This window comes from Bubalus kerabau, chromosome 4 (genome assembly GCF_029407905.1).
Source record: "Bubalus kerabau isolate K-KA32 ecotype Philippines breed swamp buffalo chromosome 4, PCC_UOA_SB_1v2, whole genome shotgun sequence".
Taxonomy (NCBI): Eukaryota; Metazoa; Chordata; class Mammalia; order Artiodactyla; family Bovidae; genus Bubalus; species Bubalus kerabau.
The window spans coordinates 42,042,000-42,066,552 of record NC_073627.1 but is presented as its reverse complement, the minus strand read 5'-3'; the positions used below and the strand labels follow the sequence as shown (position 1 = coordinate 42,066,552).

The 24,553-nt window shown below is 48.8% G+C and overlaps 1 protein-coding gene across 9 annotated transcripts in view; it reads left to right on the top strand.

Moving 5' to 3' along the window:
- Positions 1–334: 334 nt before the first annotated feature.
- The window catches only part of RPH3AL (rabphilin 3A like (without C2 domains)), a 137,820-nt gene continuing 113,601 nt past the window's right edge, over positions 335–24,553 (top strand). For 5 of the 9 annotated variants that reach the window (XR_008713126.1, XM_055576985.1, XM_055576984.1 and 2 more), the window contains exon 1: positions 21,570–21,672. The gene's annotated coding sequence lies outside the window, so the exon portion shown is untranslated. Of the gene's footprint in view, positions 373–21,569; positions 21,673–24,553 lie in introns of those variants that run through there. The other 4 variants (XM_055576987.1, XM_055576982.1, XM_055576986.1 and 1 more) reach the window with 4 other exon arrangements.

Below are 24,553 nucleotides of genomic sequence, written 5' to 3'. Positions count from 1 at the left end.
CATTCAACAAATACACGATGAGCCACAGCAGGTGTCGGGTGCTGTTTCAGGCCCCAGAAGTCATACCTGCCCTCCTTTTGCCTCCTGGGGTGGTTAGAATGGATCTTTGCGGGGCTTTAGGGACTTGGAGCTGCTTAGGAAACAGACAATGATCTGTGTTACTCAGAAACAGCAAAGGGCCGTCGAGACGGGTTCCATGGCGAGGACAGCCATCCAGAGGGGCCCTGGCCTAAGGGGTGATCTCAGGCGGGTCCTCCCGCCCGCGGCCTCGGGTCCCGGGCCGGGGCGGGGCGGGGCGGGACGGGGGCCGGGTTCCCGCGGCCGCCGCCAGAGGGCAGCCGGGGAGCGCGCCGGAGGCCGGCCGGACCCTGGGTAAGTCTGGCTCCCGGGGGGCCGCCCCTCTTTCGGGGCCCGGTCTGGGAGCGCCGGGGCGTGTGTGTGTCTCGGTGGCGGGGACCGTGGGGGACCACGGGGGCGCGCGGGGCGACCCCGGAGCGGCAGGTGGGCCGCGGGAGCTGTGGCGCGCGGGCCAGGGGCGCGTGCAGGGCCCGAGCCGCGCTCCTTCCCACCCTCCCTCCCTCCTGCCTGGCTCGGAGCCCAGGACTGGTCTCGAGCGGCTCGGGTCAGTGCCTGAGCCCGGGTCCGGGCCCGGCCCGGTCCCCAGAGCGCCTGGTGCTCGGCGACCTGGCCACAGCCTTCCTGGGCCCTCGGGGGTCCCGTAGGCGCCGGCGCTCGTGGGTGGGTGGGGGCGCCGGACGGGGCGGGGCGGCCGAGCTCCGGGGAATGAGCGAGTGGGCGGTCGAAGGCGGCGGCGGACGGCAGGCGGCGCTGGGGCTAGCGCTCCGGGCGAGCGCGTCAACAAGTGCAGTGTTTACCGAGCGCCTGCGGGGCGCGCACGTGGGCGGGAGGGGCCCCGGGGTCGCCGGCACCTACCGACCTAGCGGGGAAGACGCGCACCACCCCTCTGCGCTCGGCCTCGCCTTTGGTGAGGGTCCCACGCTCCCGATGATGAGCGTGGGCACCCGAGTGAGCCTGGGCCCTGGCCATTGGCTCTTTCACCCTGGGTTAGGTAGTCAGGAGTGGGAATCAGATGGCATTTGGTGCCCAAGAGGGCGGGATGGAGGTAGCTGTCATTGGCCAGACAAGATTCCTCACCCTGCGCACCTTTCAGCCTGAAAATCCTGTCCAGGGTTTTTTTCTGGTCTCCCCCAAACCCTGCTCCCCGCAGTCGGGCCCACCTCTGATTTTCTCAGGGTTAAGGTTTGGAGGAAGTGTAGAAATCCATCCGGGGAGCCTCCCTGCCTTCAGGATGAAGGCTCTGTTCTCACAGGGATGCCCTGTGACACCTGCGCTGTGGGGGTAGAAGCCCCCTTTCGTGGGGCTGCAGCCAGGGCTCTGCTGGGAAGTCTGGAATTTTGTCCCCTGCCTACTGCTCAGAGGGCTGAGAACCTGATTATCCTGCTTGTGCCGTCTGTGACACCCGCACCCCTGGAGGTGGCCCTGGGGAGAGGTGTGAGGCAGGAGGTGGAAATACATCCTTTGTGAGTTCAGGGGCCCAGGGGGTGAGGGGGTCGGGGGGAACGCACGATCCCCCAGCATTTGGAGGTCTGGGATTGTCTGGGGAGTGTCCCTGGACGCCCTGGTAGGAGCATTGGAGGGGCCAGGGCTGCAGTCTAGTCTCTGCCTCTCCATGTGCCCGCACCCCCTCCCACACACACACACCTGGAGAGACTGTGCCTGTCTGCATGTGCCCTTCCATCCTCCTGCTTCTGACATCCACTTGGCCTCCCATCTCTTTGTTGGGGGAGGGAGGGAACACAAGCACCAGAGCCGTAAGCTTGGTTTCTCGTTTCTCTCACTGTTGCATTTTCCCGACAAGCGCTCTGCAGCTCTGCACCTGCTGCCTGCCTCTTGGCGCTACGCCTCCCCTCTTAATCCTGCTGCCTGGCTGCTGGCCCCACCACGTTGCTAAAGCTGCTTCCTTGGAAGCCAGCTTGTTTCCAAACACTGATTTTTTTTTTTTCCCTCTCGGCCTCATCCCGCTGCTATCCCTTCTGCCCGGGAGGTGGGTTGCTGTGTGCCTGTGTCCTGTTTGCAGTCTTCTCTGCTGTCCTTTCTCTCCTGGTTTTGTTCTTCTTTCTCCATCATTCCTTCTTCTCTTCTGAGGCCCCTTCCCTCTTTGCTGGGATGTTTTGAGAGGCCCATGTTTATCTTCTCAGAGAACTCGCTTTGGAAGCTGTCAGGGAATTCCTCTCACCCCAAGATTCTAGTCCTTGGCCTACCTCCTGGAATGCCCAATGACACCCGAAGATCACCATGTCCTCCTGACTCCCCAGCAGTAGGTTTCCTGCCCCTCTGTCACTCTCTTTTCCCTGAAGTGTCTTGCCTCTTCTGCCTTTGTGTAACCAGGCTTCTGCTCCAGGCCTCGACAGTCTCAGGCCAGAGTTCAGAGGCCCCTTTGGCTGATGTGATGCCAGAATCCTTTCCAGCCCCCACAGTCCATCTGGCATGTCACCTGTAGCCTGATGGCTCCGGGATGACTGCTGCCTTACCCTGTCTGCATTCTCCCCTGGGAAATCTTCAGAGGTTTCCGGCCTCCTCCCGCACAGAGATCAGCTCTTTCACCTCCTGTGGTTCCCAGTCATGTGGCTTCACCCCCTGAAACCAATTTCCAGTCCCCAGACTGCTTCTCTCCCTACCATGGTCAGCCCTCTCTGCCTTAGTCTGGAGGACACAGCTCAGAAGCTGTTTTCCTGGGAAAGCTTTGCCTCTCTCAACCCCGCCGGGGGCTCCTCTCCTGGCCTTCCCACTCCACCACGCCCATGAGACCACAGCTGTCTGTCTGCTGATCACAGGTCCCTTTGTGTCCCTGAAGCCTGTTGCCTTCCTCCAGGGTCCCCAGGACCATGTACCCAGTTGACTCAATAAAGGAATTCCTCCCCTTAATCTCCAAGGACATCTCCAGCCATCCTTCAGTTGTTGTTTAGTTGCTATATTGTGTCCAGCTTCTTTGCGACCCCAAGGACTGTAGCCCGCCAGGCTCCTTTGTCCATGGGATTTTCCAGGTAAGAATACTGGAGTAGGTTGTCATTTCCTTCTCCAGGGATGGAACCCGAGTCTCCTGCATTGCAGGTAGATTCTTTACCACTGAGCCACTGATTCACATCCCACCTCTCTCCTGGTCTGTTCAAGTCTTCTGGATTCCCACTGGCCTGCACTCCCGCTTGTCTTACAGATGGATTCATTACAGTTTGTGCCACCCCATTTAACACTTTGTTCTCTGCTATTAGCCTCCAGTTGAATCACGGGTGTAAGAGATGCTTTTCCAGTGCTTATTTATAGCAGCTGTTTGTTGAGTGGTCAGTATGTACCAGATGTGTGCTGATCTTTCCAAGAGATTCCTCGAGTGTGTTATCTGTGCGGCCCCCAGAGGGGTAGGCGCTAGGACTCTGGTTCTCATTCTGCCCATGAGGACACAAACCCAGTGAGGTCCAGGGACCGGCCCAAACCACACACTTGAGGGTGGGCAGAACAGAGGTTGGAACTCAAGTCTGACTTGCAAGATTGTTTGAACCTGGGGTTTGCTGTTTGTCTAGGAAAGCATACGCTTCAGGCCAGGGAGCGTGTTACAGGTCCTCACGGCATCTGGCCCAGGACGTCCTGATGGTGGTCAGCTGGTTGCTTGGGACTTTACTGGACTCCAGGAAAGGACTTTGTAATAGAACAGATGCCTGATGGTGGGACCAGTGCCTAAAGGAGGCTGTGACTTAGGCAGTGCCTAAAGAAGGCCCCAGAGGCCTTCGAAACACACTGTGTGTGTGTTTGTGAATGTGTGTCTTGTCTGTATGTCTCAAGTAAGAGTTGTGGACACAGAACCCCAAGGAGCCCTCAGGTCGTTTCTGTCCCTTAGGGCACCTTTAAGTGCTTTTCTTATTTGGTAAACAGAAATCAGCCCCACCCCCAACAGAACCACCTTCAACAAAGTTTCCTTAGGAGCTGTCCTTCCCTTTCCTCCACAGGTCACTGTCATATGAAAATGAGTTCCTGATGTGAAATACAGTTGCCATGGCAACGAGTAATGGGAGGCCCTGAGTCTCTTGCTCCTAGGTCTCTGCACCATAGGCTTCTAGGGGCTTTTTCCATCTTTGTTGTCTAAAATAATGAAATATTCCACTTGACTCTCCTTTTGCGTGGACATTTAGAACATTTTTTTTTTTTTTCCAGACAGTGATTTCTGGGCACCTTTAATGCCCCAGCAGCTTGTCACCAGGCTGCTTGGCACACATTAATAGTGACCCCGGATGGAGCCTCTGGTTTAGGTCACATTTTGAATGAAATTCAGTGCCTTGTGGGTTAAAGGACAGTGACTGTGGCCTGCACGCTTCCTTGATGGCTGGAGAGGCAGAGGGCAAGAGCATGGTCTGGTGTTGGGAGGGCTTATTAGAGCAGTTGGGTTTTTTTTGATTGTGCCTCGCGCAGCATGCAGGATCTTAGTTCCCTGACAAGGGATAGAACTCATGCCCCTGCATGGGGAATTTAGAGTCCTAACCTCTCGACCTCCAGGGGATTAGGGAGGGCTTTTTGGTACAACTCTGTCCCAGTTGGAGGTGGTGAGATTGTTTGTCTTTAGTTAGTGTCTCCTCTTATGTAAGAGCTGCTCAGCTATCCTGGAAGGGGGCTACCCAGATTCGGGTACCTTGGGGTGCCAAGAAATACAGGGTGCCTTTGACTGTAATCATAGCTGATACCTTTGATGGGTGCTTATTTTGTGCAGACCTTGTTCCTTTATTTGATCTTCAACCAAATGCAGGTAGATAGAAGTACTATTGTTGCCCCCATTGTACAGGTAAGAAAAATGCACAGAGAGGTTAAGTGCTTGCGCACGGATGCACAGCAAGTAGGTGACGGACTTGGGCTTTAGTACTAGGAAGTCTGACTCCTGTGGCCAAACCTCTTCACGTCGCGCCACGTTGATGGTGGACAGACTGCGTTTAAAGAATGAAAGGGCGAGTTGGAGAGGCAGAGCACGTTGGCTTTCTCTAGATTTGGTTTAAAGCAGTCGTTTTCAACTCCTTACGTCTCGTGAGAGGCAGAAGGCTGCAGTGAAAAGTCATGTACTAGAATGTTCACAGCAGCTCTATTTGTAATTGCCACAAAATTGGCAATCACCCAGTGTCCATAGGCAATAGCGTGGACAAATAGAACACTGAATAGACAAGAGAACCCTGTACCACACAACAGTCCGCAGCCACACAAAACAACAGGGAAGGGTCACACAGACACTGTTGAGCAAAGGCGCCAGACAGAAAAAGAGCACAGCCCGTAGGTAGGATCCCACTTACCCCATGTGCAAAGAAGGCAGGGTGAGTATAAGGTTTGGAAGTCAGGCTGGTAGTTCCCAGGGGCACAGGGAAGGCTTAGAGGCTGGTGATGTTCTGTTTCTGTCTGGGTGTTGGTCACATACCATGTTCATCTTTTCAAGATTCACCAATTTGTTGTGTGTACTTGTGTGTTTGCCTGTGTCTATGATACTTTAATAAAATTCACCAAAACAGAAAAAGGCAGCAGTGACCCTCAACCCAATGAATACTCACCCTCCAGTCCCTCCTGGGGGCCATACCCTTGACACTGGACCTGGAATCTTGGATTTCTTTTGAGAGGTGGGAGGTGATACGAGGATGGGCACCCAGGTTCTGGGGATGTGGGAGCAGGACCAGGGCCCACTCTGGCTTTCTCCTGTCCCCCTCTCTTTCACTGGGTATGGGGAGAGCTTGCTAAGCTAGGAGGTGGCTCGTTGGGTTCTTGCCAAGTTCATGAAGTGGCCTGGCGGTAAGGGAAGTGAAGTGAATCCCCTGCTGCCTGGGGTCTGTCGTTTGGCCTGGAGAAACAGCAGAATCTGGCTGGTGCTGCAGTCCTCTGCACGGACATCCTCACTGCTCCACAGCCAGGCGCTGCTTGCAGAACATCAGCATTTCAAGGACTGCGCCAGCCTGGAAAGTGAGCGGCATTCACTGGGCAATGAGCTCCTCCTTCCACATGGCAGTTATATGCTGCTAAAAATACTGGAGCACCTTATGTAAGACCGCAGTCACAGAGTTAGCACCTTATGTAAAAGCACTTAGTCTATCACGGACAATGAATCAGTCAGGTGTTGTGACCGTGGTGGGGGTCATCACGGAGTTGGTGGTTGGCTTGCCTGGTGAGGAGGGTGAACGATTGTCAATACCCATGGCTGCCTGACTCACTCCTGCCTGACTCACTCAGCTGCACTCACACCTAATCTATGGGTTGATGCTTTTTTTTTTTTTTTTTTTTTTAAAACATCTTGACGCATTTTCATCTTTGGGCTTGGCCCATCCAAGAAGAAGGGGAAGAGAGCAACAGAAGATGAAATGGTTGGATAACATCACTGACTGAATGGACATAAGTTTGAGCAAACTCTGGGAGAATAGTGAAGAACAAGGAAGGCTGGCGTACTGCAGTCCATGAAGTTGCAGAGTCAGACACAAGTTAGTGACTGAACAACAACAACATCCAAGCAGTTGAGTTGATACCAGGGTTTGTACAGTTTCTTCTTTCTCAGCCCTCATCCCCTTTCATTTACTGGTAGGGCATCCTTTGATTCACAGAAGCTTGGAAGGGCCTCTTCCCCATTTAAGAGTCTTCTCCATGAGAAGCCAGGAAGGTGGCTTTTGGCTTCTGTGCTGCCAATGACCATGGCAGCCCATCTCATGGTTGGATGGTGATTTGAATAGTTAAAGATCAGTGGAGCAAAATCAAGTGCAGAATATGCCAGGTAGGCTGAAACACTGAGCTGAAACTGACAAGACGTTTCACGGGGATCAGGTTTTTAAAACCTTGGGATCTAAGGCTTGGGCAGCAATTAGGCAGGACCTGTTAGAGTAAAACAGCATCTGCCCTACATCACAGGGATTTTCCTTCTCAGGATCTGCCCTAAAGGAAGCCTGGTGTGTGTGCACAGGTGGAAAGTTCTAGGATGGCCTTTGTGGCAGTTTGCAGTCTGAAGTGAAAAACTGTTACATGTGTGAATGTTTGCCTGTGGTGGAATAGTTTCAGCTATATCAGCTCACATTTACATACCTGGGAGTCTTATGCAGCTTTGAGAAAGAATTAGTTGGGTCTTCCTATAACAATAATGATGAATCTCTAAGATTATAAGGTGAAGAAAGCAAATTTCAAAGTGATAAGTACATTATGATGCCTCTTATAGAGATGTTTTCACATAGTCCGCTGTACTTTATATGAATACAGATCGTGATGACACAGCAGGTAAAGAATCTGCCTGTAATGCAGGAATTCCATCCCTGGGCGGGGAAGATCCCCTGCAGGAGGAAATGGCAACCCACTCCAGTATTCTCGCCTGGAAAATTCCGTGGACAGAGGAGCCTGGCGGGCTCTACAGTCCATGGGGTCGCAAAGAGTCGGACTCAACTAAACACACACAAGTATCACAAGTAAATATATATAACATATACCTACGTGTAAAAGCATATTAAAAGGTCCATAAAAAGGCACTCCAAACTTACAATAGCTATTATGCACAGGGAAGGGCACCAGCATTTGGGGGGGGGGTGTGTGTGTGTGTATGTGTTGGGGGGATGATCAAAGAGAAATTTCACCTTCTCTGTGATATTTAAACTTTTAAAAATAATTTCATTGATGTATAATTTAAATACCCGAAGTCATCCATTTTAAGTATACAATCTGTTTTAAATTTTTTAAAGGAAAAGTAATTATATGATTAAAAATTAATGTCTAATTTACCCCCCCGTTCCTGATCTAAGAAGTCTTCCTCCATTCATCCCTGAGTCCTGGGTGGACCGGGACACAAAGTTCATTGTTTGGTGTTTTGCATTTTGTGGCAGCTCATAGAGATAGAAATTCTTCTCTCTTTTGAGCTCTTTGTCTTTCTGGGTCTGGGTCTGTCTCTTTGGAGCCATCTCAAATAAATCTTCCCTCTTCCATTGTTGTTCAGTGGCTAAGTCATGTCTGATTCTTTGGAACCTCATGGACTGCAGCACACGAGGCTTCCCTGTCCTTCACCATCTCCCAGAGCTTGGTCAAACTCATGCCCCTTGAGTTGGTGATGCCATCCAACCATCTCGTCCCCTGTCGCCCCCTTCTCCTTTTGCCCTCAATCTTTCCCTGCATCAGGGTCTTTTCCAATGAGTTGGCTCTTCGCATCAGGTAACCAAAGCATTGGAGCTTCAACCCTTTTCCACGGGGCAGAATTTTCACTGGTGCAAGAGTCTCATTATGCCTGCCTCCTCTGGGGAGAATGACTTGCCTCTGTTTGGGGTTCCTGGTGATACGGATCACACTCTAGGCTTGCAGGACACCTTGCTCATCAACCGTCCTCCTAACATTTTGCAGAACTGGACCCTCTGTCTTGGATATTGCTTGACCACGACGTGACACTTTTTAAAAACAACAGTCATTTTGTTGACTCTTAGAAGGAGTTCATATCCATTTTAGAAAATTTAGAAAACATACAAAAGCACAAAGAAAAATATTAACATCTGTGATTCTCAGCCTCCAGCGATAAACATGTTTAATGTTTAAAATTTGAGATCATTCTGTATCAATGATTTTCTAACCTATGTTTTATTTAACATTTACTTACCCATATGAATAGTGACTGTCATCTATGTAACACATTTTCTTCTCAATCCAGTGTTTGTTTTTCTATTATCACTTTTAAACATAGAGAAGTTTCTGATGTTTATGTGGTATTGTGGACTGAATGTTTGTGTTCTCCTGAAATGCACATGTTGAGGCCCTAATTCCAATGTGATAGTATTGGGGATGGGGTGTTTGGGAGGTATTTAGGGTTAGATAAGTCCATGAGGGTGGGGCCCTCATGATGGAATTAGTGCCCATATAAGAAGAGGTGGCCGAGAACTCTCTCTTTCTCTCTCTGTCCTGACACATGTCCTGAGGAAAGGCCACGTGGACACACAGCAGGAAGGCGGCTGCCTCCAGGCCAGGAAGAGAGCCCTCACCAGGAGCTGAATTGCCTGGCACCTTGACCTTGAACTGTGAGAAATAAAGGTCTGTTCTGTAAGCTGCCCCGTTTATGGTATTTTGTTTTTGTAGCCCCAGCAGATTGATGCATGTGGTTAGTCCTTTTATGATTTATTCCCTTGCATTTGGATTTGAAATGTCTCTTCCACCCCAAGCTCAGATAAGTATTCACCTGTATTTTCTTCTAGTTCTTTATATGGTGTCAGCTTTTCCATTTAGCTCTCTCTTTTGCATTCAACTCTAATTCTACCAAAATTTATTTTGGTTTAGGTATAAAAGCCTGATTTTATTTCTTCCCAAATTGTGCACCAGTTTTTTTTTGGTTCAATTGCTTTTCCTACCACTTGTATTTGAAATTTAAACTTAAGGGACTTCCCTGATGGTTCAGTGGTTAAGACTCCATGCTTTCAATGCAGAGGGCATGGGTTCGATGCCTAGTCAGGGAACTAAGATCCCACATGCTGTGTGGCACTGCTAAAAAAAAATTTTTTTTAATTTCTTTGGACTATTCAGTTGACCCTTGAACATGTGTTTGAACTCTGTGGGTCTACTTACGCATGGATTTTTTTTTTTTTTTATCACTAAAGAAGTACTATCATACTACATAACCCATGGTTGGTTCAATCTGTGGATGCAGAACTGTGGATATCGAGGGCTGACTGTAAAGTTATAAGAGAATTTTCTAAAGCATGGGGGTTGATGCCCCTGACACCACCCTCCACTGTACTCAAGGTCAACTGTACATTTTAACCATGTTATTCAAAATTCAAAAGGCAAAACATGAGCATCTCCCTCCCCTCTTTTCCCTTAGCCTCCCAGGTCCAATAACCTGTGTTACTAGGTTAATAGATTTTGGTCTTGGATGCTAGATTTCCTTCCTCCTTCCCCCAACTGACTCTAAATGTTAGCTTTATTATCATGCACAAAATATGAACTTCTAGGTTTTCTCGTTTTTCATTAACTGACCTCTTTTTCTTCCCCTATCATTGTTTGTTTGTTTGTTTTCTTAGTTCTCTGACCAGGAATTGAACTTGCACCTCTTGCATTGGAAACTCAGGGTGTTAACCACCGCACCACCAGGGAGGCCCTACTATCAAATTTTTTAAATTATGACTTTTCATAGTTAGCCCCTGGTACTGCAGATCCTTTCTCAACATTTCCTTGGTTATATTTTCCCATTTATTCATTCTTTTCTATGAAATTTATAATCATTTTATTGCTCTTCTGCACATGCCATTAGAATCTAATTTAGAATGATATTAAATTTATAAAATAATAATGATAGTGAGTTTTCCTCCCTAGAAATATAGTCTGTCCCATATTGATTGATGTCTTCCTGTCATTCTTTTTTTATAGCACTCACTAAAGTTTCATAGCTTTTTTTTATGAGAATTGTGAACATTTCTTGTTAAGTTTGTTCCTAGGAGTTTTATGTTTCTTGTTGCTAGGGAATATGATCATTCCCCCCCGCCTCCCCTGCCCCCAGTCTTTAACTGGAAATTATTGGACTATAAGAAAATATTTGATTGAAAAATCATTGTGAAATAGATCTATATGCATATAAAACATATATGTACAGTTTAAAAAATAATAAAGCAGGTGGCTTTCCAGGTGGCTCAGTGGTAAAGAGTCTGCCTGCCAATTCATGAGCCATGGATTTGATCCCTGGGTCAGGACCATCTCCTGGAGAAGAAAATGGCGACTCACTCCAGTATTCTAGCCTGGGAAATCCCATAGACAGAGGAGCCTGGTGGACTGCAGTCTATGGGGTCGCAAGGAGTCAACAACAACAATAAAGCAGACATGTGCCCAGCTAATGGAAGAAACAGTATCAACAGCCCTTTGGAAATTGCTTTTATGCCTTTCTTCACACCTGACCTCCGCTCTCCTCATCCCCAGGGGATACACTAACCTGAATTCTCTCTTATCATTATTAGCTTGCTATTCTCTATTGCTTTACCATGTAGGTTTATGTCTTTAACAGTGTGTTTTTAAAGTGTGTACTCTCTTCACCTTTTATAAATGGAATCATGCTGTATTCCATTTTTTAATTGATCCGTGTGTGTGTTCTTGAGATTCAGGCTGGTACGTGCAGTTACAGTTCATTCCTTTTTCTTTTTTTAACTGCTGCTGTAAAGTGATCCAGTTTTTATCCCCCTCCACTTATTGATGGACATTTGCATTGTCTCCACTTTTCCTTGCTGTTACCATGGTTCTTTTCAGTGTGTTTCTCTAGGATGTATAGAGCAGAATCACAGGGTTGCAGGCTGTATGTTATCTTCTTTCTTGGTTCTCTCTCCAGCCCTGGACCAGAGGGCTTGTTGCTGTACATCCTCATCATCTTTAGTATCTTCCACACCTTTAGCTCCTGCCGCTCTGTTAAGAGTGAGCCAGTGTCTCACTGTGGTTTACATTGTTCTTTTGATGATTACTGCTCAGATGGAACGTGTTTACGGGCTATGGGTTGACTCATTTACACACCCATACTTTTCTTTACCCATTTTTTTCCTATTAGGTTATTGCCAATTCTGATACTAATCCTTTGTTTATTATGTGGTGCAAATACTTGGTGTGTGGCTGACTTATTCACCATCTTAATAGCATCTTTTGATGGATAAAACTGTCAAATACTTCAGCAAGCTTATCATTAACTGGATCTCAGTATTTGTTTATGTTTCTTTTCTTTTGTGGTAAAGTGTGCATAACAATGAAATACACAGATCTTATGTGTTTCATCAGAAGAGCTCAGATAAAAGCATATCCCCATGCAAGCCAGACCCCTTTCAAGACAGAGAACATGACCATCACCCTAGAAAGTTCCCTCGTGCCTCTTCCCAGGCAATCCTTTCCCGGCTTCCTTAGAAGCAACCATTCTGATTTTTTTTCCAGCTCAGTTTTGCCCATACTAGAACTTCATATAAATGGAATCACATGTACTCTTTTGTCAAGGCTTCTTTCACTCTGACTTGACATCATGTTTTAGGGTTCTTCCCTGTTGTTGTGTGTGTACAAGTTGTTGTTCAGCTGCTAAGTCATGCCTGACTCTGATCCCATGGACCGCAGCCCGCCAGGCTCCTCTACCCTCCACTATCTCCCAGATTTTGCCCATATTTGTGTTCATTGAGTCAGTGATGCTATCTAACCATCTCATCCTCTGTTTCCCACTTCTCTTTTTGCCTTTAATCTTTCCCAGCATCTGGGTCTTTTCCAATGAGCTGGCTCTTGTGTGTATCAGTAGTTGCTTCCTTTTTTTTTTTTTTTTTTAATTTTAGTTGCTTCCTTTTTATTGCTGAGCAGTATTCCACTGTCTGAATATGTACTCTTTGCTTATCCGTTTACCTGTTCACAGAGCCTTGGACTGTTTTTAGTTTTAGGCTATTATAAATGGGGTGGCCATAAGTATTCTTGCTGATTTATGTTTTCCATTTTATGTATTATTTCTCTTCCATGTTTTACTTGTATTAGGGGTGGAATTGCTGGTTAGGTGTAACTTTGTGCTTTATTGATGTGTAAGATCCATACAGGGGACTTCCTTGGTGGTCCAGTAGTCAAGACTTCACCTTCCAATGTAGAGGATGCTAGTTCAATCCCTGGTTGGGGAGCCGAAATCCAACATGCCTCTCGGAGGAAAAACCAAAACATGAAACGGAAACAATATTGTAACAAGTTCACTAAAGACTTTACAAATGGTCCACATTAAAAAAAAAAAAAAATCTTAAGATCCATTCAGAAAATAGCATAAACTCTAAATATATTGCTTATCTAATTTTTTACAAAGCAAACACAGCTAGGTAGCCATCACCCAGGTCAAGGGGTGGGATGTTGACCCAAGCTGGGCCACTCTGCTGGATCATTCTTTCTGGGATCTGAAATCTAAGCAGAGTGAAGCAGGAAGGGAAAGGATATTGGAGCCTCTTATTCTCACGGTAGCAGCTGATTAGACCTATAGGCTCAGACCCTATAGCTGCCAGGGTTCTTGTCTTCTTCCATGTCAGGATCTTTAGCCTTCCCATTATTTCCCAGCTATGAGGTATCCCGTCAGTAAATCCCTTTCTCCTTAAGTCAGCCATACCTGGTTTCTGTTGCTTGCAATCCAAGAATCTGTTTTGTGCCATGTGCCCCACAGATAGCACCAAAAATGTGGTGGAACGTGTCTGTCCTATTGCTAAAACTCAGAGTAGAAGCTGTCTTTAACCAATTCTTAAATTTTAAAAAGAATTTTATTTATTTACTTATTGGCTGTGCTGGGTCTTCGTAGCTGTGAGGGCTTTTCTCTAGTTGCAGAGAGCAAGGGCTACTCTGCTTTCAGTGTGTGGGCTTCTCGTTGTGGTGGCTTCTCTTGCTGCAGAGCAGGGCTCTAGGGTGCGTGGGCTTCGGTAGTTGCTACACATGGACTCAGTAGTCGTGGCTCTGAGGCTCTGTGGTGCCCGGGCTTAGCTGCTCCAAGGCACGTGGAATCTTCCCAGGCCAGGGATCAAACCTGTGTCTCTTGTACTGGCAGGTGGATTCTTTATATTGAGCCACCCGGGAAGCCCAGTCCTTGAATTTTTCCATGACCCCATTTGAGCCCATAATTCCTGGGCTGATGTGACAAGGTGACCTCTCAAACACGTAGTCACTTTACCTCTAACTTTTAAAAGTATGAGGCAAATCTACTTCAAGCAAATCTACTTCAAAGCTTTGGGCTTGGTGAAGGTTGTTTTCCACCCCCCCAACCTTAAATTTAGTTCCCAGTTTTGAAACAATTTTCTCTTGGTCCCCAGTGGAAAGTTAATAGAGAATGCTGGCTTAATGTAGGTGACATGTAGGAGTGTCTATTATTTTCCGAACTTCATTTTTGGAAACCAGTTTATTTCTCTTCGATGTAGAGGGCGGGTTGAGGGGGGTTAGATGAGGGAGTGTTTGGTACTGTAATCAGAAAACAAGGGCTAGACCCCAAGTTCTTTTGTACCATCCCACAGGGACCCTTGGCCTAAGAAAGCTTGACTTGGAAATTATTCTGCTTTAAGTGGAGCCTCATTTACAAGTAAAAAAGAATTGTCTTCTGGTTTCTTTTTTTAATGTCATCAAATCATGCGGATTAGTGACAGGGAACGACCCAATTTCAACTGGTCTAAGCGTTGTCGGCGCTTGTCCTCATTAATGTCAGGGTGTGGGCAGGTGTTTGATCAGGGGACGGTGCCATGAGTTAGATTCTCCAAGAAAAGGTCAGAGATGAATGCAAAATTCTAACTCCAAATGGTGGGAGATCAGCTCAGGCCACATCTTAGAGCAGCCACTGAGCTGCTGTCTGTGTTTCCCAGGTCTCATTCCTTTGCTTCTCTTGAGTCTGTTCCTGCCGTGACCTCTCCCTGCCGGTTCTAATCCTGCTGGTGGTTTCCTCGTTTGCAGAAGTCACTGCTTAGGGGCTGATGACCCCAACCTGGACTCGAAGACCTTTATCCTACTTTCTGGGCTTGTTAGGACCTTCTATTTTCTACTTGAGCATGGCAGAAAGTGGACGCAGTTCTTGACCACGTGATCTCTGCATTGGCAGAGTTCTGCGGAGCAGGTTACTAGCTGCTTTGAGCATCTTGCTTGGCCAGAGCTGCAGGTGACTGTGGACATCGTGGTGGCCCTGCCAAAGTCATTTTCGCGGGTTGAGAGCCTTATGAGGGCACCACACGGAGTAGGGTTTCCGTTTGTGGCGACTTTCTCACACATGGCCGTATAGCGTCTTGATTTAGTGTTAGCAGTTCATGCCAGCCATTTTCCAACAGGTGGAAGAGATGCTTCCCCACCAAGGGGAACCTCTTCTTGCTTCCTGTAAAAGGACCTTGTGGGCTGGGATGCAGGTTTGGGTGTCATGTGGTAAGCTGGGTCACCCCTGACAGGGTGATGGGGGGTAATTTAGTGAAGGGGGAAAGTGGGGAGTGAGAGGTCCCTGTATGGAATCTAAAATGCCTATGCAGGGACTTCCCTGGTGGTCCAGTGGCTACGGCTCTGCACTCCCAAAGCAGGGGGCCTGGGTTCCGTCCCTGGTCAGGGACCTAGCTCCCACATGCCGCAACCAAGACCCAGCACAGCCAAATAAATAAATAAATATATATTTAAAGATGAAGACTTAAAACCAGTAGCCTTCTTCCACTTTAAGAAACTAGGGGGAAAAAAGAGCAAACTAAATCTAAAGCAAGCAGAAGGAAAGAAGTAATAAAGATTAGAGCACAAAATAAGGAAATAGAGAAAATACTGCATATTATGTGATTCCATTTATATGAAATGTCCAGAATATGCAAACCTATAGAGACAGAAAGTAGATTCGTGGTTTCCCGGGGCTGAGGAGAGGGAGGGATGGGGAATGACCGCTAATGGGTACAGGGTTTCTTTCAGGGCTGATGAAAATGTTCTAGAATGAGATGTTGGTAATGGTTGTATAACTGTGAATATACTAAAACCGCTGAATTGTACGTTTTAATAGGGTGAAGTTTATAGTACGTAAGTTAAATTGCAATAATGATGTTAATAAAAAAATAAAAAGAGGTAATTGGGTAAAAGGGGGTTGGGAAGAGGCAGAATCAGGGGAAGCATTCTCCAGGGAGGAGTATCAGGGTGTATGCAACCCCAAGGGGAAAGAGTGTAATGTGTTACAGAGGCCCTGCGTGGGCTGGGCTGGCGTGGGCAGTCTTCAGTTTTATCATCAGAATAGTAGAAAGTCACTGGGGGGTTTCCATGGATGGTTTCATAGGTGCTTTCTCTTCCCTGGGCATTTCCACCTGGGGAAAATGGCCCCTCCGTGAACTCCTAAATTTGCATCTTATTATTCCAGAGAGCAGTTGAATTGAGACTTCACTCTCTTAGCCAATTTCCTAGCTTCTCAAAGAAGGGACCTCAATATGCCAGTTTGGGCTGAGGGCACCTCTAGAAGACTCAGCTGGTGGTTTCCCTAATGGTTCCAAATGGCTGGCATTTTGAAGGGCTCTTTGTGACTATGTGATGCAGACAGATTGGAGAGAGCCAGGAGTGGATTTAGGAGGCATCTGCGGCAGCCCGAGTGAGAGGAACCTGCCCATCAGGGAGGTTATAGTTCAAGGTCACCCCACTAGATGGAGCCAGACCTGAGTCCCTCTAGTACTGCAACCTCTTCTCTCGCCGGCCACTGATTTGCATCCCCCCCACCAGGTAGTCTTATGGAGAAGGCAATGGCACCCCACTCCAGTACTCTTGCCTGGAGAATCCCAGGGATGGAGGAGCCTGGTGGGCTGCCGTCTATGGGGTCGCACAGAGCCTGACACAACTGAAGCAACTCAGCAGCAACAGCAGGTAGTCTTAAGGGCTTCCCTGGTGGCTCATATGGTAAAGAATCTGCCTGCAGTGCAGGAGACCCGGGGTTTGATTCCTGGTCTGGAAGATTCCCTGGAGGAGGGCATGGCAACCTACTCCCGTATCCTTGCCTGGAGAATTCCATGACAGAAGAGCCTGGCACGCAACAGCCCATGGGGTGGCAAAGAGTCGGACACAACTAAGCGACCACACTTTCATATATTCTTAATCAGCCCAGAGAGTGGCTGAGATCTCTGCTCCATGCTTAACGAGCTGGGGGAAGGGAAATGGACATTGTATTAATCAGGCTAAATAGAACTTGTGGCTCACTAGGGCTGGCTTCGCTGCAAACAGTGGAAATGGGCATTTGTTGCCAGGACACTGGAATGTCTCATAGAAGCCCAGGCCCCGGGCAGGGCTGGATCGAGCACACGGATCAGAGGAAGGCCCAGGAGCCCTCTCTCTCCCTTGTGTTTGCTCAGCCGCTATTCCAGCTCTCCTCTCTTGGCTCTCACTGCAGACCACCTTTCTCTTTCCCGGGCATTTCCACCTGGGGAGCATGACCCCTCCATCAGCTCCGTTCATTTGCATCTCACTGTTCCAGAGAGCAGTTGAGTTGAGACTTCAGTCTCTTAGTCACTTTCCTTGATTCTCAAGGAAGGGACCTCTAATATATCAGCTTGGACTGAGTGTACCCCGGAAGAGTCACTAGTCCCTGTGTAAACTCGGGGATTCTAGAGTCCACAATGAAGCCAGGGGGAAGAAGGGACAGCTGATGGAATGCAAGTGGCCTATGGCAAGGGTCCCTCCACCCTGACTTTGGAGGACACCCTGCCGAGGATGGATCTGCTCCTAAACTGCACGAGACCTTATTTTGTCACTTGAATTTATTTGTCAACAGCCCTCTGACTGTCCACCTCCCCTCCCCCTGGGCCTTCACTTTCAATTCTTCACCAGGCAGGGAACATTCCAGAATTTAGAATTAGTCTTCCTACCTTTGTGAATTCTGTCCGCTTCCCCAGAAAAGCAAGGTCTAGCTCACGCCCTGCTGAAAAGCTTGTTGAAAAGGAACCCAGTTATTATCATTGTCTCATTTTCACCTGCTGTTTGAAACTCAGTAGTGCTGATTCAGGTGCCTGGAAACCCTGGTGACTGTGGAATAAATGGGCCTCTGATTGGGGACAGGAGGGGACAGAAAACGGTGAGGTCCGGCGGGAGGCAGGTATGAGGGTCAGCTGCCAATCACGTCCCCAACCCCACGGCTTCCAGCCTCAGTTCACTGCTTTCAGGAGGCCCGCAGGTGACGTGTGCTGTGCCATCTGCCCTTTGTGCCAGGGATGCTGTGGTCGGGAGAGGGAGGGGGCCACCGGGAGCCCCAGGCCCTTCATGCCTGGGCCCATTTCCAGAGCTAAGAAGGGGGTTGATCCTGGATGGGGCTTTTTCTCTTGCTGTGAGGAGCAGGGAATTGAAGTCCTTTACTGAGGAGCTCTCTCAGACATCAGAGTGGGAGGCAGGGAAGGATCCTGCCTGCAGATGTGGGTTCCAAAGGCTCATTTCTCTTTGAATTCCTTGCAGCACTCCTAGGAGCTGTGCGGCTGGCCCTCTTCTGACTTACGGCCGTGCGCTGACTGCCTGGCATGTTGTTTCCGATGCTGATAATGATGCTGGTGGCATGCGCACGGCTGGTGCCTTACCTCTGATTAGCAGTCACGAACCTCCACATTTAATTTCTGTTATAATCTAGTGAGGGAAGTAGGGCAGATTGTTTTATATGCATTTAATAGCTGATAAACCTTCAGGCTGGCTGGGCATGGGATGAAGTAGGTGTGTGAGGCGTTTTTCCCCCTCTCAGCCACACAGCCAGTCAGAGCTGGGATTGAAAGCCTGTCTTCTAATCTTAGATCCTTGACTCTGTTCGCAACAGAGTGGAACGATCTTCTGAATTCTCTCAGGCACAGACAGTGGCTTATTCCTGGTTTTCCTGTCTGTCATCCATCCATCTCTCTATTTATGCCTCCATCTTTTTCTATAAAGGAATTGAGATACTAACAAGAACATCTATTTCTCTATATACCTTGAATATATAAGAAACTAGAGAAATGTATATTTATAATAAAAAGCTAAAGTAGATACTTAATGCCAGAGTTGTGTGTAGATATTTTTTATATTTGTTTGTATATGTGTTTCTGTTGTTGTTTAGTTGCTAAGTTGTGTCTGACTCTTTTGTGAGCCCCTGGACTGTGAGCCCATGGATTCTAACCCCACCAGGCTCCTCTGTCTGTGGGATTCTCCAGGCAAGAATACTGGAGTGGTTGCCATTTCCTTTTCCAGGGAATCTTCCCGACCCAGAGATCAAACCCAGGTCTCTTGCATATCCTGCTTTGGGAGTTGATTCTTTACCACTGTGTCACCTGGGAAGCCCATGTAATTAATAGGAACCCATAAAAATAAGGTCAGGAGAAACCTAAATTTACTGGAAGGTCACAACCGGGGCGAGAGTTAGGCTATATATTCAGGCCATTGAGCTATGCATGGTTTACTATGGTTGAACCACAGATTTAACTCTGAGCTAATGAGTGAACAAAGCAGGGGAAAACAATTGTATTATTTACACGGTTCATGGGGTCCATAAGGAACAGGAGACCAGACGCTGAGGGCTTTTCCAGGCAATTAGATTTGAAGGAAATTTCTTGCCTGGGTGGTCATCTACACAGTCCTGAGGGGCAAGGGAAATACGTGCCACATGTACTGATACTCTCTGTTCCTCCTCTCGTGCCAGACATCACCATTCAATCTCCACCCTTTCCCAGTGAGGCCAGAGAGAGCCTTGCAGTCCTTCAAGCAGCCATTACCGGCAATGTGGAGCTGGCAGACAGGACGAAACCATGTGCTATTCCAGCGCTGGGGGCGATGGTGGTGTCAGGAGTCATTGAGCAATTCTGAATGGAGAGCCACAGGAAGTTGTGACAAGCACCTTTGCAGGAGTGGACACCGTGTCTTGTCCATTGGAGGTGTGTTTGCCATAAACTGCATCTAGGTGTCAGTTAGAGGGACCCATCAAGGTGATGATGGGTGCTGAGTGTGTTTGGTTAGTACATGCAGTGCATTCTCACTCCTTCCTGCTCCTGGGTAGGTGACTTACTCAGGACTCCCAATTGCAAATGGCAAAGACCCAACTCAAACTAGTTTCACTGAAAAGGGGACTCGGTGGACCTGGCAAGTTGGGGATCAAAGGACTGATTCAGGCATGGCTGGATCCAGCAGTTGCTAACACCATCAGGATTATCTACCTCCATCTCTCGGCCGTGCTGGGCTTTATTCTCAGGATGTTTCCAAGTGGCAGCAAGGTAGCACTGGCTGTCCCAGGCCAACATCATTCTCACAGCTTGCTATCACAGGGAAAGAGTATTTCTCAGTAACTCTGGTGAGAGCTCAGGGAAGACTCTGTATGGCTGGGCCTAGGTCACCTGCCAGCCCTGACCCTGTGACTGTGCCCTGGGGGTAGGAATGTTCTAATCGTCAAGCCCACTTTCACCCTGAGGAAGAGGAGGGAGGGACCATTTCTCCCTCCCAGAAGGACTGGGCACGATTTCCTCGGCACTGAGGAAGAGTCCTTCGCAGAGAGGACTGCTGGGAGGACAGAATGTGTAATACATCCCATGGAAGGCCAGCAGAGGCCCTGGCCTTGGCACATGGGCAACAGCCACCTGAAGGCAGCTTTTAGGGTGCCATCTGCGCTTTTTCCTCCTAAGTGGAGATGTACGCTCAGGCTGTTCCCTTCCTGAGGTCTGTTCCATCCTGGACTTGCAAACTCAGCCGGCCTTTCTGTGCAGCAGGCTTCTGGGAGCACGTGGAAACCAACCTCTCTCCACGTGTCTGTCCCAGAGGTCGCCTCCAGTCCCTGACACCACGTCTCAGCTCTCTTTGACCTCTGATCCCTGTGTGCACACACCTGGCTCTGGGGTCTGCACTTGGCCCCCATCGCTATAAAGGTTTGAGTCTCTTATCTGGACATGTGACTCAGCCTGACTGTGGCATCACCTGCAGTCTCCAGCCTGTGGTCCTGCCAGGAGGAGGGCAGAGCGGCCAGGCTGGCCCTGGTGGAGGAGGTCCACTCCTCTGTTGCTTCTCCTCAAGTCAGAGCTTCCACTCGGGATGAAGGACCAGCTGGTCTCTGGCACACCTGGGTATTTAGTGGCTGCTTTCCACAGACTCAGACTCGCGTCGCACTCTCCTGCATGATACGACCGGGCTCACGCATTAGCACTTCTCAACATTTTTAGCTACAGAATCTTTTCTTCAAAGGCTATCTTCCCTGAAAATCCATTATAGGGACCTGACAAGAGCAGAGTCGCTCTGGCCTAGGTTGGAATACGCCCCCTTTATCCACCCCCTCCTCGTTCCACAGATAGGCACATAGCCCCCGAGAGACACAGGGCACCCCCAGGACTCCTCACGATGACGTCCATCCCGCCTGCCTAGCAGCACCTGCTCTTGTTCCCCGTCGGGGATTAGGTGCTCGATGTGGTGTTTTCCTTCTCACCACCACCTTTCTTCCTGTCATTAGCTTGTTTGCACTCTGAAAAGTCAACAAGGGGATCTTTGTCACCTTCCTTGGCCCTACAGGCAGGTGTCAGCTCCTCCCTGCATGACCCTTGCCCTCCTCGAGCTGCACGTGGGAGGCCGTGGCGTTGGAGTCATTGGTCATGTTATCTGGCCCTCAGCTTACCTTCTTCGTAGGGAGCTACGCCCAGATGGATGTCCCACCCCCAGCAATTGAAGTTTCAGGAAGTCATGAGATGCTGACGCCCAAGTATGACCACTGCCTGAAATGAATAGTTTGAATACTTTTCCGTAAAATGTGCCCTTTTGAAAAACAACAACAAAGTCCTTAAAACTTGTAAAAGTGGCGAGACTTTAAAAAATAAATGGAATGCAAACGTTCCCAAGAGAGGCCTCCCTCTAATAGGAAGTGTCCTTCATCTGTTCGGCTTTGTCGTTGTTTAGTTGCTAAGTTGTGCCCAACTCTTTTGCCACCCCATGCACTGTAGCCCCCCCAGCCTCCTCTGTTCAGCTTTAGAAAATGTCATTAGGAGGAACTTGGTCACCCATGGATTGGCTTCAGCTGGGCGTCGGTCCACCCGGAGAATCCAGGCCTTGGTTTGGCTCCAGCTGGGCCTTCCCCGGCTGCCACTTATTGACTTAAGTCCCAGTGATTCAGATCTTCATCAGGGTCGCCCCTGACAACGCGTGGTGAGGGAGAGAGGGGACCCGCCTCCTTCTAGACGCCAGCAGGGCCAGGCCCAGGCCAAGACCCCTCAGTTCCTGGTAGGTGTTTTGGGGTCTTTGGCAATGAGGGGATGGGAAGATTTCACTTTTTCTGGAGCCAAGGCTTTTCCTAGAACTTTGCTAACTCCCGGGAAGGGTGTGTCTGTGCTGGGAGAGCAGTGTTAATGGTTGACTTGCTTTTTCCTGGGTTACTCCAAGGCCTGTGGCTTCCCAGGGAGAGGGGGCAGGGATTGGGGAAGGGAGGAGCACCCCTGCATCCCCTTGACAGTTGCTACGCTTTCCGTACCATCCTGTAGGCCGGCAGAGGTTAGTGGTGGATGGAGGAGGGGATGTGTGCTTTCGAAGAAAGTTGGGCAGCAGATGGGCCCAGAGCCAGGGGGAGAAAAGGGCCCCATTACTACAACTGAACAAACTGGAACTTTCTGTCTGTTAAATATTTTTTATTGGATGTGAAGGCACTGAAAGAGGGGCTAGACTGTGTCTAGTCTTCAGACGACTGTGAGACAGGCCCAGGAAAACCAAGAGCTATGCAGGAGGTGTAAGAGATGTGGGTTTGATCCCTGGGTCCGGAAGATCTCCTGGAGAAGGAAATGGCAATCCACTCCAGTATTCTTGCCTGGGGAAATCCTATGGACAGAGGAGCCTGCGGGCTATAGTCCATGGGGTCCACAAAAGAGTCGGGTCATGACTGAGCACGCATGCATACAGTAATGTTAAGTATTTTATACAGGTGAGCACTTTAAACATTTTAATGATTAGGTATTTATTTTCGTGTGCATTAGACCATGACTTTTTGTTTTAAAGTTCCCTTCTATTTATAGCAAATGATACGGTTTTCTCTTTGTGGTGGAGTTTGCTTTAAAAATAAAGTAAAAGAGTGAGTTGACTTAAAGGGAAATATTAGGTAAAGAGTAGTATGGATGGCAGGTGGCATGGGGATGCTTAAGTTTTGGGAACAGTGTGCTGGAGGAATTCAGAGAGAGGCTCAGAAAGGAAAGGGCTCCTGGAAGAGTCAGCTGGTGTTGGGGAGGGATAGGATCTAGCAAGGTGGAGGTGGGAGAGGGTGTATCTTACTAGCAGGTGTGCAAATGTGTGTGTGCAAATCTGTTTTTAAATTTTAATTTTTTAATTGGAGGATAATTGCTTTATAGCGTTGTTAGTTTCTGCTGTACAACAACGTGGATCCACGCAAAGTATACCTGTATCCCCTCCCTCCTGAGCCTCCCTCCCACCCCCATGTGTGCAAATGTCGGTGTCCATTTTAGTTGCCACATATGGAGAAGGAAATGGCAACACACTCAGTATTCTTGCCTGAAGAATCCCATGGGTAGAGGAGCCTGGCAGGCTACAGTCCAAAGGGCAGCAGAGTATCAGACATGACTGAGCTACTGAGCACAGTGCAAGGCACATGAGTCCTGTAGGGACTGGAGTTTGGGCTTGGACTATATTGTGGAGGATCTTGAATCTCAGGATATGGACTCCAAACTTGAACAGCGGGAGCCATTGAAGGTGCTAGAGTGGGGGCAGTGGTTCATGACTGTCCTTAAAGAGACTCATTTATTTGTAATGGGTACCAGGACTGAGGCAGGATGACCAGTCAGGGGCCTAAGGAAAAAATGTGTAAGAGGCCAAACTAGAGCCATGGCTGAGGACCAGAAGTTCAGCCACCAGCCCATCTCCTGCTGGTGCTGGCTGGCAGCCTAGAGACATTGGAGAAAGGCAGGTCTGGGTTGATGAGCCAACTCTGGGTCTCTCTCTTGAGAGTTCCTTGGACTGCAAGGAGATCCAACCAGTCCATCCTAAAGGAAATCAGTCCTGACTATTCATTGGAAGGACTGATGCTGAAGCTGAAACTCCAATACTTTGGCCACCTGATGCAAAGAACTGACTCATTTAAAAAGACCCTGATGCTGGGAATGATTGAAGGCGGGAGGAGAAGGGGATGACAGAGGATGAGATGGATGGCATCACCGACTCAATTGGACATGAGTTTGAATAAGCTCTGGGAGTTGGTGATGGACAGGGAGGCCTGGCGTGCTGCGGTCCATGGGGTCGTAAAGAGTCAGACACAACTGAGCGACTGAACTAAACTGAGGGGAGGCGGTGGGAGCCGGGCAGGGGCATGGATCAGAAGTTGTGTGTGGAGGCCCAAAAGGGAGGTGCCTGTCTCCCCAAGCTGGGCCCAGTGGCCCATTCCTGGGATCTCCTGGCTGAGTGTGGAATGTTCTGGGGGAAGCGGGTGGGTCTGCTGCAGGAAGCTTTGCTCTGAGTCAGAGCACCGGTTCCTGCAGAAAGAGGAAGCACTTGGTTCCCTGCCCTGAAGTTTGGTCAGGACAGCCTGGCTAACAGACCCGGGCTAAGGTTTCATTCATCAGCTGAGCCTGTGGCCATCAGGGTCACAGATTTTCATTGTTGTTGTTGTTTAATTGTTCCATTTGTTTCTTCTAGTTCAGAGCATATCCCCAGGAGTTCAGAAGCAGGCTTGATTTAAAAATGAGGTTTTGTTTTTTTCCCTTTGAGGGCCAACTCTGGGCCAGGCACTGTGTCTAGAACTCTGTTCACCCTGGACAGGACCTGCTAGGGAAAGAAAGTGTCATGACCTGCATTGTACAGAGGATGAAACAAGGGGTAGGGAAATGTGGCTACTCCCAAATTATACAGTAGGTTCAGTGCAGAGCCTGATTCCAAGCTCACACGCTGGGACTGTCAGTGGGAGTAAGACCAGCTATATCACCTGGGAGAAAGAGCTCACCGTCTGTGCTTCCATGTCTGGCGTGGGGCCGCTCCCTGTGGTGTGCTGGGGTGCATCTGTAAAATGGGGGTGCTGGGTACCCCCAGCGTGGCTTCAGGGAATGCATGAGTTATGATACAACCAAGGTGCATATGAGTGTTCACTGCTCTTAATGCTGTTATGATATAA